We start from the raw sequence: 12,358 nt of genomic DNA, 5'->3' as shown, positions 1-12,358 counted from the left end.
CATGGGGCTGCAAGATGACACAGATGAGCGTCTGACAGTTCCTCCCGTGGTCATGTGGAGAGAGAGAACAGATCACAACAGCCCACGTTCTCTTTGCGGCTCCTGGAAGAGAAATCTAATCCTGGAGTGCAGGGGAAGAATAGTTCCGTGGCAGAAGCTCTCTCACCACCTTCTCCTTTTCTATGAGGCTTCTAACCCCAGCCCCTCACAGGAAGAGGATCTTGCTCTGCAAGTGTCCTCCTGCCTCCCTCCTCTCCTGAAGCCAATGGATCATGGGGAACAGCCTTGGTACCTGAACCTCAGAAACGCAGGGCTACACGTTAGCGGTCGCAATCGCGAAAGAACTTATCTACACACAGCAGATAAGCAGGCACTTCTTTATTCCAGTGCTGGGGAGCACAGGGGATAACTCCGCCTAAGACATGTTCGCCGACAGGTACAAAGCACAACATATTTATACACTTTTTCAGCTGAATCATAGTTACATAAGATCAACAAAATTCATAAAGTTTAAGTTGACCTTAATAATGATTGGCTTTCAGTTACCTCACCTTACCTATATTCCTAGTCTACAGAAATCATTGGTCATCTTTACTGATTGATTTAAATAGAATGGGGGGAGGACATTGATTAGCATATTCATGTTATTTCCTGGAAATTATTATAACATGCAAATGTCTCTAGCGCATACGTGGTTATATTGGACGGGGGTCCTCTGGTGGTTGTCAATAGTCTTTCTCACTGTGTCTGCTGATTGAACTCCATCCTTGCGCATGCTCACTCCATCTTTGGCTAATGCTCATTTCTCCTTTGGCCGATCTTCACAACCCAACCAGTTTCTTCTGGTACCTATTGTTTCAAGTCAAAATCCATAACCATTACCTATTGTGTTAATTCAGAGTCCATAATGATTCTCATAGTGTTCAAGGCACACAGCATACTAGTTGCTTAATCCTAAGGGCCTTAGTGTACTTTATATTCTCATAGCTACTGTAACTTCATGTCAAATCAAAATCATACTTTTAAACTAAAATCAAAATAATATTCTGGTCTTCAAACTGTTTTATTAAGGTATTCGCAACATTTCCCCCCTTTGAAAGTATTGATAATCATACTCAATACTTTCACATATTCAAATTGTAGTCTCATTGAATGCCAAATTGTCATATGATGGTGGATCCTTCAATGACTTGTTTCGTTGTCTTGCTTCTGCTTGCATAATCATTTGATTAAACTCTGTTTTCCCGGTTAGTTCTCGTTTCAAACAATGATAAGTTAAACCAAGCACTATGAACACCAATGTCAAAATGAGTAAAGTTTCAATTAGTGACTTTATCCATGAACTCAGATTCAATCCCATTCCACTGATAATTTTGCCTATCCAATTTTCCGACCTATCTTCTCTAATTTTATGTGTTTCCTTTTCTATCTTTCCCAACAAATCCAAATCATGCTCTACATCTTCAGTGACATTTGGAATATGTATACAGCAATGATCTACTTTGCCTTCCAGAACTCCACATACACCATGCTCTTTTAACAATAACATATCTAGTGTCATTCTGTTCTGTATGGCCATCCTTGATGTAGCCTGCAGCTGTATATTCAGTTGTCTAAATCCTCTACGTGTCACATTTGCCAGTCGTTCAATCTGTCCAGTCAATCGGTATAACCATGCTCTATTTCTGTAGGAGGCTATGGGATTTAGGAGGGATTCCAGCACCCAACCAATTTTTACTCCCATCCCTGGATCATTCCAAGCATCATCATCATCCAGTTCCGATCTTTTCACTCGTGCCAAGTGCAAATTTTCCTGACTTCCTCTAAAAGGAGATTTCTTCCAAATTGGGCATAATGTAGGCACTCCTAGAGTAATTTGTTTAACTTTTCCATCTATTGGTAGATGAGATGTCCAGGTACCGTCACTCATTGCCCAGACTAAATGTCCAGGACTTGGGATCACGTACCTTTGGCAGCTAACTTTCCAAAGTCTGGTTACATTTAAGACATTTGTCAATCCCCGGCATAAACAACTGAATTTTAAAGCTGCTGCCAAAGGAGGTATACGCTGGATCGCTTGGCTTACTGTACTACAATTGTATATCTGCTCACACTGCCACCAAGGGACTACTTCCTCTTTTTCTCTGGTAGTGGTGCTTCTATCCACTACAGTTGGATCTACTGTGAATTCTAATCCCTCCCATGCAAAACACCATGAGGCCTTTGCCATATATTGAAACTGTAGGAGTATACTCATAGACCATGTAGAATCCCATTCCTGTTATTTCTTTGGTAGTTGTTTTGCCTGTTCACATTCCCATTTCATGGTCATTTTTGATACATTTCACTTTACAGACTCATCATAGCTGCACCACCCAACACTTTTAAATCTCCCTACTGGAATGTATTGATAATTCAACAGTTTTACACAATCTGCTTTGTTCCCTGGGGATTTCCACTGTTTCTTAACGGTCTCTACCTTCTCCTGCCATACCACTATAGGCTTCCGCCTACAATGGGTAGTCTCATTCCTTTTTTCTACAGTAGTCATGTTCAGTGTCAAAATTTCCCATGGGATAGATTCTCCAGCTGCCCGTGGTATTGGTAGACAGGCAGTAATTTGTGATACATTTTGTAAATTTGCAAATTCCTTAATCAAACCTATCATCGAATTCTCCTCCTGAGTTTTACCTGCTACCGATACTACTTGTTCCGTGTCCCTTTCTTCCTCTGCAGCCCGTTCTTTTCTTATTAAAATTTCATCTCTTACCTGTACCTGTCTGTCCATTCCTACCCACCAGTCATTCATGTTATGGATTTGAGTCTGAGTATCGTTAGTCACCTGTGCTTGGCCTGACAACGATTTTTCCTTTGTCCACTTTTCCACCATCTCAGACTGCAAGACTAACAGAAAGACAAGTTTCAGACAATTATTCATGCTTCAAAGTCAATTTTAAAGTCTCTGGATTTCCGATCACTCTCCACTTTGTAGATGTGCTTTCTTCACTCTGGTGTAATGGATCCAAGCATCTGATTCAGCAATCTTATTTGCAGTGAATGTGGTTAGGAGAACTTGGTAGGGTCCCTTCCACTTCTCTTGTAAGGGTTCCGTTTTCCAGGTCTTTATGTAGACATAGTCTCCAGGTTGGAAGTCATGTACTGGATTTTTCCAGAGCCAGGTGTCGATTCCACACTACTGCACTCCGGAGTTTAGCTAAAGTTTTTCCAAGAGAAAGCAAATAATTATACACATCTTGTTTTCCTGTTATATGCATACTTGGATTAGGTTCAGGTGTCTCATATGGTTTTCCATACATCAATTCACAGGGGCTGACTAACATCCCACTTCGGGGCTTTACCCTAATGTGCAACAATGCTAATGGGAGTGCCTGAGGCCACTTCAATTTAGTCTCTTGACATATTTTTCTAATTTGTCTTTTTAAAGTCTGATTCATCTTTTATACTTTTCCACTGGACTGTGGTCTCCAGGAAGCGTGCAAATCCCAGGATATCCTTAGGGCTTTGCTTATGTCCTGCACCACAGTGGCTACAAAATGTGGACCTCTATCTGATGATATTCCAGTAGGCACTCCAAATCTTGGAATTATCTCTTGTAAAAGCCATTTAACTGTTTCTTTGGCTTGATTTGTGCGACAGGGAAGGGCTTCTAGCCATCCAGAAAAGGGATCAACCCCAACCAGAACATACCGATATCCTTTACATTTGGGTAATTCTGTAAAATCAATTTGCCGATAGTCACCAGGTTCTACTCCTACTTTCAATTTGCCCATTTGAACTCTCTTCTGTACCACTGGATTATTCTTTAAACATACATTGCATTTTGCAGCAACTGATTTAACCATCTCTAACATCCTTACTGATACTAAGTGCCTCTTTAGGAATGTCACCAGGGCTTCTACACCCCAATGGCATTCCTGATGTTTTCCTTGTAGTATTTCCCTCATAATTAATGGGGGCACAACCACCTGGCCTTCAGAGGTTTTCCACCATCCTTCTAAATTTTTCTTTGCATTTAAAAATTGGCCTAATTTCTCATCTTCCTTTGAGTATTCTGGTGGTTCCTTTGGGAGAGTTACAGTTCTAGTAGGAATTATTGCCATTTGTAACATTCGCCGTTGAGCTGCTTCCTTGGCAGCTTGATCTGCTAACCTGTTCCCTCCTGCTATTTTTGTATTTCCAGATTGATGTGCTTTACAGTGCATGATCGCTGTTTGGGCCGGTTCCTGAACTGCCAATAACAACTGTAAAATTTCCTTCTGATGCTTAATATTTGCCCCCTGGGAAGACAATAGTCCTCGTTCTTTCCATAATGCTCCATGGACATGACCCACTCCAAAAGCATATTTTGAATCTGTCCAGATGTTCACTTTCTTTCCCTTACTTAATTCCAATGCTCGTGTTAAGGCAATTAATTCTGCTTTCTGTGTTGATGTAGTGTTGGGCAGTGCTTTTGTCTCTACCACAGTACTTTCAGTTGTTACTGCATATCCTGCGTAGCAAGTTCCATTCTGTACAAAGCTACTGCCATCTGTAAACAGCTCCCATTCAGGATCTTCGAGAGGGACATCCTTCAAATCTTCTTGACGAGAGTATGTATGTTCAGTAGTCTTTATACAATCATGTTCAGGTTGTTCTTTCTCCTGTGAAGCACTCAGAAAAACTGCAGGATTTACAAGATTAGTTGTTTTCAGAATCACGTCATCTTGCTCCGTAAGGATTACCTGATATTTCATCATTCTGTTAGGGGACAGCCAATACCCCCCTTTTTGTTCCAACACTGTAGCAACCATATGTGGAACATAGACTGTGATGGTTCTTCCCAAGGTGAGTTTTCTGGCTTCTTGTATCAATATTACTGTTGCCGGTACTGCCTGCAAGCAGGAAGGCCATCCTTTGCTCACCGTGTCCAGTTGTTTAGAAAAGTACTGACAGGTCTCTTCCAGCTTCCATCCTCTGGGTCAGGACTCCCAGGGCAAGGTTCTGCCTTTCATGAACAAACAACTGGAAATCTTTAGTTAAATCAGGTAATCCTAGAGCTGGTGCTGTCATTAAAGCTCGCTTAAGCTTTTGTAAGACCTCCTGTTGTTGTTGTTGACCCCATATGAAAGGGGCTGGACTTTTGGGCCTCGTATCATGGCTTGGCCAAGAGACCATAATCCATAATCCAAAGATGACACCACCCAGCCATTCCCAAGAAAGCTCTTAATACCTGTACAGTCCGAAGTTCCGGAATAGCACAGATTGCTTCCTTTCGATCAGTCTCCAATCTTCTTTGCCCCTTTGAAATTTCAAAGCCCAAATATATCACTGTTTGGCTTGCTATTTGGGCTTTCTTAGACACCTTATACCCATTAAGTCCAAAAATATTTAAAAGTTCAGTGGTTATCTGTATACAGGCTGTCTTTTCTTTTTTAGCTATTAAGATGTCATCCACGTATTGTAAGAGTAGATGTTCTCGTCGCGGAGTCACTGCCTTTTCATTTGTCCATATCTCTAGTTCTTTGGCAAGTTGGCTACCAAAGACTGTTGGGCTGTTCTTAAATCCTTGGGGTAGTCGTGTCCAGGTTAATTGTACTTTATGCCCTATTTGTGGGTTTTCCCACTCAAAAGCAAACAGCTTACGACTTTCCTGTTCCAGGGGTATGCAAAAGAAAGCATCTTTCAAATCAAGCACTGTAAACCACTGATATTTTTCTTTAAGGGCTGTCAATAAGGTATATGGATTTGCCACTACTGGGTGAATGTCTTTTACAATTTGATTTATAGCTCTCAATTCCTGTACCAATCTATACTCTCCTGTGGGCTTTCGGACTGGTAAAATAGGGGTATTATATTCTGACTCACATTCTTCTAAAATCTTATATTTCAAGAATTTGTCAATCAGCTTTTTAATTCCCTGTTTTGCCTCAGGTTTAATTGGGTATTGTTTGATCCTAACTGGTTTTGCTCCTTCCTTTAATTCAATTTTCACTGGCTGTGCCAATTTGGATTTTCCAGGGACATCAGTTTCCCCTACCACGGGGACTACTGCATAACTCACTTCTGGGGGGATTTCTTGTATCTTTATTTTTTCCTGTATCATCAGAATTTCCCCTGCTTTTGATTCCAGTATTTTTAACAACAATTCTCCATTTTCAAAAACTATCTAGGCATTTAATTTGGATAGAAAATCTCTTCCCATTAAGGGTACCGGACATTCTGGAATGTACAGAAATTCATGTGTTATGATTTTATTTCCAATTTGTAAATTCAACGGTTTTGAGAATGGCCGGTTTTCCTCCTTCCCTGTGGCTCCCACAATATTTATCGTTTTAGATCCTATCATCCCCTTCTGTTTGTTCAGAACTGAGAACGTTGCTCCAGTGTCCACCAAAAATGTAACCTCCTTTTCTCCCAGCTTAATTGTAACCAGAGGCTCAGCTGGGTTTACCTCCAGTCCCCGTCAATCTGCATACTCTTCTAGAATCATCACATTAGCTGCTGTTTGCTGACTATTTAATTTCCTTGGATAATCCTTTTTCCAGTGCCCCTCCTTCTTACAAAAGGCACATTGATTTATTCCGAGAGGGGTTCTGTCAGTCAATCTTCCTCTTCCCCCTTGTATTCCTCTCCTTAAAGGACCTCTTCCCCTTCCTCGGTTAGTAAAATTCTGTCTCTGTCACCATTGCAAGCAATTGTTTTTGTTTCCTAACTTCATTTTCTTTTTCTCGACTATTGTAAATTTTCCATGCTACGTCTAATACTCTGTCCAAATTCCGCAGCTCCCTCCCCTCCAGCTTCTGAAGCTTTCTCCTTATGTCTTCCTGAGATTGTCCCAAAAAAATCAATGCCAACTGTGCTTTCGTCTCTTCTGCCTCAGGCTGCATATCTGTATATTTACAGATTGCTTCCTTTAATCTTTCTAAAAATGCTGTGGGGGATTCCTTTTTCTCTTGTCTAATATCATACAATTTGGACCAATTTATAGCTTTAGGCATAGCATTTTGGACCCCATATACGATCCACTGTTGGTATCGTTTTATTTTTTGCATATGATCATCCCAATTCGGATCCCACTGGGGGTTACCGACGGGAAAATTTTGATCTAAGGTACCATCTACTGTTCTGATGCGAATGTCTTCTTCTGCTCGCATTCTTGCAGTCCTTCAGACCATCTGCTTCTCTGTGGAATCCATAAGGGTGTCCAAAATTACTTGTATATCCTCCCAATCTGGATTTTGGGTTTTAATTATCATTCCCCTTACTCTTCCAACTTTACCAGGATCTTCCTCATAAGGGCCAGCTGATTCTTTCCAGATAATTAAATCAGAAGGTGAAAAAGGTACCTTTACATATACTGGCCCATTTTGCCCAGCTCCTTGCCTCAGAGGGGCAATCATATTTCTTCCTACTTCTGATCTTAAGGGGGTTATCACACGAGTACAATATCAAGTCCTCCTGGAGACTGGTGGAGAGGGCTCTAATTCAATCTCCTCATCCTCCAATCCACTACTATCTGTATGAGGCTGGAGCCCTTCTCTTAAATCAGCACCCTGGGCTGATTGCCCAGTCGGATGCCTAGGTCCGGAATCAGGTCCATGTTCAGAGAAAGGCAGTGGAATGTGGGGGGTATATAGGAACTGCGGGAATTATTGGGGCAGTAGGAGCAATATCTAATTCAGGACCTGTTTCTATATGTCCCCTTCCCTTCAGTGCCAAATGTTTAAAGCACATTTTGGTGGAAGTACATGTGAGGCAACGTTCCTGAACCTTTTTATCCTTTACCATAAGAGACATCACTTGATTAATCAGCCCACATTCTTTTTGCCACTCCGTTTTTTCTCACAGATAAAAGAACAGATCTACATTTGGAAACCCATCCCTTTTTCTTCCCTCTTACAAAATAACATTAATTGCAAAATAGTATTATGACTGAAGGTCTCATTCAGGGGCCACATTTCTTCATCTTCTAATTTATACAATGGCCATTCATGATTACAAAATTCAGTAAGTTGACTTTTGCTTAATTCATCATGCATCTCTTTCCAGTGAGCTAAATGGCAACCTAAGGGAGTGCTTCTTGGTATAGAACTCTTACTCCCTCTCCCTCCTTTAAACAGGTTTGAAAATTTAAATGCCATAGCAAACCGACAGTATACTTTTTTTTTTTTTTTTTTTTTTTTTTTTCCTTCCGTCCTTTCACTTCACTTATCTCTGGCTGCACCCCTCATGGGATAACAGAACCACGGATCAAACTCCACACTCACTTCATGCGTAATTGCACGTCTCATTCACTCATTCACGCATAAAACCTCAACAATATTTCAACAGTGTTTCATTGTTTCCTATATTACCAAAGTTACAAATTTACAAGATTCAGAAGCACAGAAACAAATTACAGAATACGAAAAATACAATTTCCCGTATCAAGACCAGACAGTACCTATGTGAACACTGAAGTGTTCCTGACCAGATGTATACCAGTGAGGTGCTAACAACCCCGGTATACGCTGTTCCATGCAAGATCCCACGTCTCACGATTTATGAACAGCCCAGACCCTCTTCAAATAATCCTTGCTTTATTCCTCGCAGTGAGTCAACTGAGATAAGGAGTCCCTCCGGGAAAGTTCCCAGGAGCGCCCAAGAGAGTCCTATTCTCAAGAAGTCCCGCAGGCCCCGCTCCTTTAATTCCCTTTCACCACTGACACTGATGCCAACCCCACGAAACTTTCATATTCACCTTATGGTCAGCGCCGAGGCTTCCACTGCTTGGGAATTCCCTAGACCCAACCACGCGGAACTTTCGCTCCGTCTGACAGGCAGATTCCGAAGAAGTACCTTACCTTTCCAGGGGACGTTGCGAGGAGCTTTATGGGTCGAGAACGATGGCTCTCCCCGAGAATTCCTCGGTGTCGGCTGGAGTTCAATCAGCACTCGATCCCGTCCAGTCTCACTCGCAAGGTCCCATCTGGGTCACCAAAACTGTTACCGGTCGCAATCGCAAAAGAGCTTATCTACACACAGCAGATAAGCAGGCACTTCTTTATTCCAGCGCTGGGGAACACGGGGGATAACTCCGCCAAAGACATGTTCGCCGACAGGTACAAAGCACAACATATTTATACACTTTTTCATCTGAGTCATAGTTACATAAAATCAACAAAATTCATAAAGTTTAAGTTGACCTTAATAATGATTGGCTTTCAGTTACCTCACCTTACCTATATTCCTAGTCTACAGAAATCATTGGTCATCTTTACTGATTGATTTAAATAGAATGAGGGGAGGACAATGATTAGCATATTCATGTTATTTCCTGGAAATTATTATAACATGCAAATGTCTCTAGCGCATACGTGGTTATATTGGACGGGGGTCCTCTGGTGGTCGTCGATAGTCTTCATCACTGTGTCCGCTGATTGAAATCCATCCTTGCGCATGCTCACTCCATCTTCGGCTAATGCTCATTTCTCCGTTGGCCGATCTTCCCAACCCAAACCAGTTTTCCTCTGGTACCTATTGTTTCAAGTCAAGATCCATAACCATTACCTATTGTGTTAATTCAGAGTCCATAATGATTCTCATAGTGTTCAAGGCACACAGCATACTAGTTGCTTAATCCTAAGGGCCTTAGTGTACTTTATATTCTCATAGATCCTGTAGCTTCATGTCAAATCAAAATCATACTTTTAAACTAAAATCAAAATAATATTCTAGTATTCAAACTGTTTTAATAAGGTATTTGCAAAACAAACACAGCCAGGATCTTCTGCAATGACTTACCTGTGAAACATTGAGAGTGAATGGGCTGGAAAAGAGAGGCAAAGAGGGATGGACGGTTGAGGAAAAAAAAAAAAAAAACAGGTTAAGGGAGTCTGAGATGACCAAGGGAACAGGTGTTTCTTCTCTGTCATCAGTTCTGATGCAGGACCTTTGCTAGCAGGCTCAGAAAGAGCTGAAGAAAAGATGCCATCAGCACAGCAACTTCTATTCACAGCTTTCCTCCCACATGGCATTCAGGGTCTACTTTACATTGGAGGCTAGGTAAAGAACGTTGGTGGGCTGTGCTCTGCCCATGGCTTGAAACCTGCTACTAGCTTTTAAGCAAAGTACCAGCAGGCTTTAAAGCTGCCCATGGTTTTGAAACTTCTTCTCAGGTGTTGCAGATAAGTGTTTGATGTCAAGATTCACTCTATTAATTACTGCATGGAACAAAGATACAAAGGCAAATCGAGTTAGAATCAGTTTAGAATGGTTTACAGAGAGACCAGAGATGCCAAAGAGTAAGGGAGACCCTCCCATTAAGTCTGGAGTTTCAGAATGGTCTCCCTTGTTTTTTTAACTCCTTCTCAGAGAGGAGTCTTGGTGGGGCTGGATGCAGAGATAGTCGCAGACATGGTCAACATTTTATGGCTAATGGAACTAGCTACCTGGATTTCAACAGACATTCATCTGACATGCTATCAGTCACTTACCGAGGATCTGTTGCAAGTAAGGGGTCTCCCTGCCTTGGGGAAGGAAAGATCCCTCAGCCTCAGGTAAGAAATCTCAAACCTTGATGTTAAAGAAAGCACCTGCGATCTAGGCATCCGGTGTTATTTCGCTCCATAGTTCAAACCCTAGGCTTTCCAAAGCAAAGTCTCAGGCATCGAATCCTATAAAATTAAATAACTTAGTAGAGTGGTACAGGGGCGGAATTAGCTTGAACTGGGTGCCGCCAGAGCGGGACCCTGAACAAAAAATCCCTGGGCACTTATACCCTTACAGACTACTTGCCCTCCCTTTGGTCCAATAGTGATTCTGGTTTGAGATCTTGTGACTCCTTATTGGACTCCTTGATTGTCTCCAGACAGGCCGCTTCCTTGTCTAGCTGCAGCTGCTGTTGACGGTTGTAGCCTCCTATCCTTCTGGTTTACGCTGGCTCTGGAGGCCTTGTTTTGCTTCGGTAGGTGCACGTTCAGTAAATCTAGGTGAAAGTTTACAGCTTGTGGCCCGAGGCTTTGGCAAATCTAGCTACTCATGCAAAGTGACTAAAGCTAAGCAAACAGCAGACTAAATCAAACAACTTCATAACTGATTCATTCTATTTAAATCTTAGCTATTTAAGCTAATTGACTAGTATCTCTTCACAGTGAGAGGCACCCCTGCTTAGGGGGAGAGTTGCCTGGCGTGCAGTCCAGTTGCCATACAGGGAGAGATCACATCGGGCTCATGCAATGATCTGTTGTTGGAGGAAGATCTCATTGCTTCGAGGAGCAAACTTGAGAGGCATCCTAGATCAAGGGGGGATGCCCGCCATGCAGCCATGCTGCCTAGCAGGGAGAGCTCAACGAAGGCTCCCTTAGGCTGTCATATTTCTGGGATAAAGTGGTTGGCTCCTAGTCAAATTGCATACAGTGGGAAAGGTATGCAGGAGACTCCTTGTACCCACAACTTTCTTTGTTCCTTGATAAATGAGTCTTGGAAAATCCACCCGCTATTCAGGGTGTGCCAGGCTCATATGCACTGGTACTCACTGTCCTCTGCTCCTTTGTGGGTTTCCTAGAGGAGTTCTTGGCCTGGCCACAGCTCAGGCCTTGACCTCCTTTGGAGCCTGTACCAACCTCCTGCTAGTTTGGTGATGGGGCATCGAGTGCATCCACCACATCAGGTACACAAGCACAAAAGCCATTTGACATCGTTGCCCACCATCCTCAGAGGGGAAAAGTAGTGGGAGAAAGAGAATACTTCTGATGGAGCAGATAGAAGGCAGGAAAAAAGCGTGTACATGACAAATACTCATGGCGCTCCTGACTGCCATAGTTTTGTAAAAGCAAAGAGACTTTGCCTGACTTCCAGACACCCAGCCAGATGCTTGCTCACTCCCTCTTCCTCCTCAACAGGATGGGAGGAGAAAGTAAGGTGAAAAAGGTCACGGGTCAACGTAAAGACAGGGGGATTACTTAACAGTTACCAACACAGGCAAAACAGGCTAGACTTGGAGAATATTCCTTTAGCTTATTACCAACGAAAAATAGAGCAGCATTCTGAGAAACAGGAAAAAAAAGGAGAAACACCTTCACTCCATCCCCACCGTTTTTTCACAGGCTCAACTTCCCTGGTCAATCCCTTTTCTTCTATTTCTTCCATCCTTAAGCAGCACAGTAGGATGTGGAATGAAGGGTTACGGTCAGTCCACAAGTTTCTTTCTGTGCAAAGATGGACTTTGCCAGACCTGCCTCTGAACAGGCAGCAAGGCATAGGTGGTTTCCACAAAATCACAGGTCCCTACCTTTCCAGACACAGTTACAAGGCCATCAGACTCTGTGTTTTTATGGGGGCTACAGAAGTCCTCATGCATGAACAGCAAAGAAAATTC

The sequence above is a fragment of the Tyto alba genome, unplaced genomic scaffold (genome assembly GCF_018691265.1).
Source record: "Tyto alba isolate M040663 unplaced genomic scaffold, T.alba_DEE_v4.0 Super-Scaffold_12, whole genome shotgun sequence".
In the NCBI taxonomy this organism is placed as follows: domain Eukaryota; kingdom Metazoa; phylum Chordata; class Aves; order Strigiformes; family Tytonidae; genus Tyto; species Tyto alba.
This window is presented reverse-complemented; position numbering follows the sequence as displayed.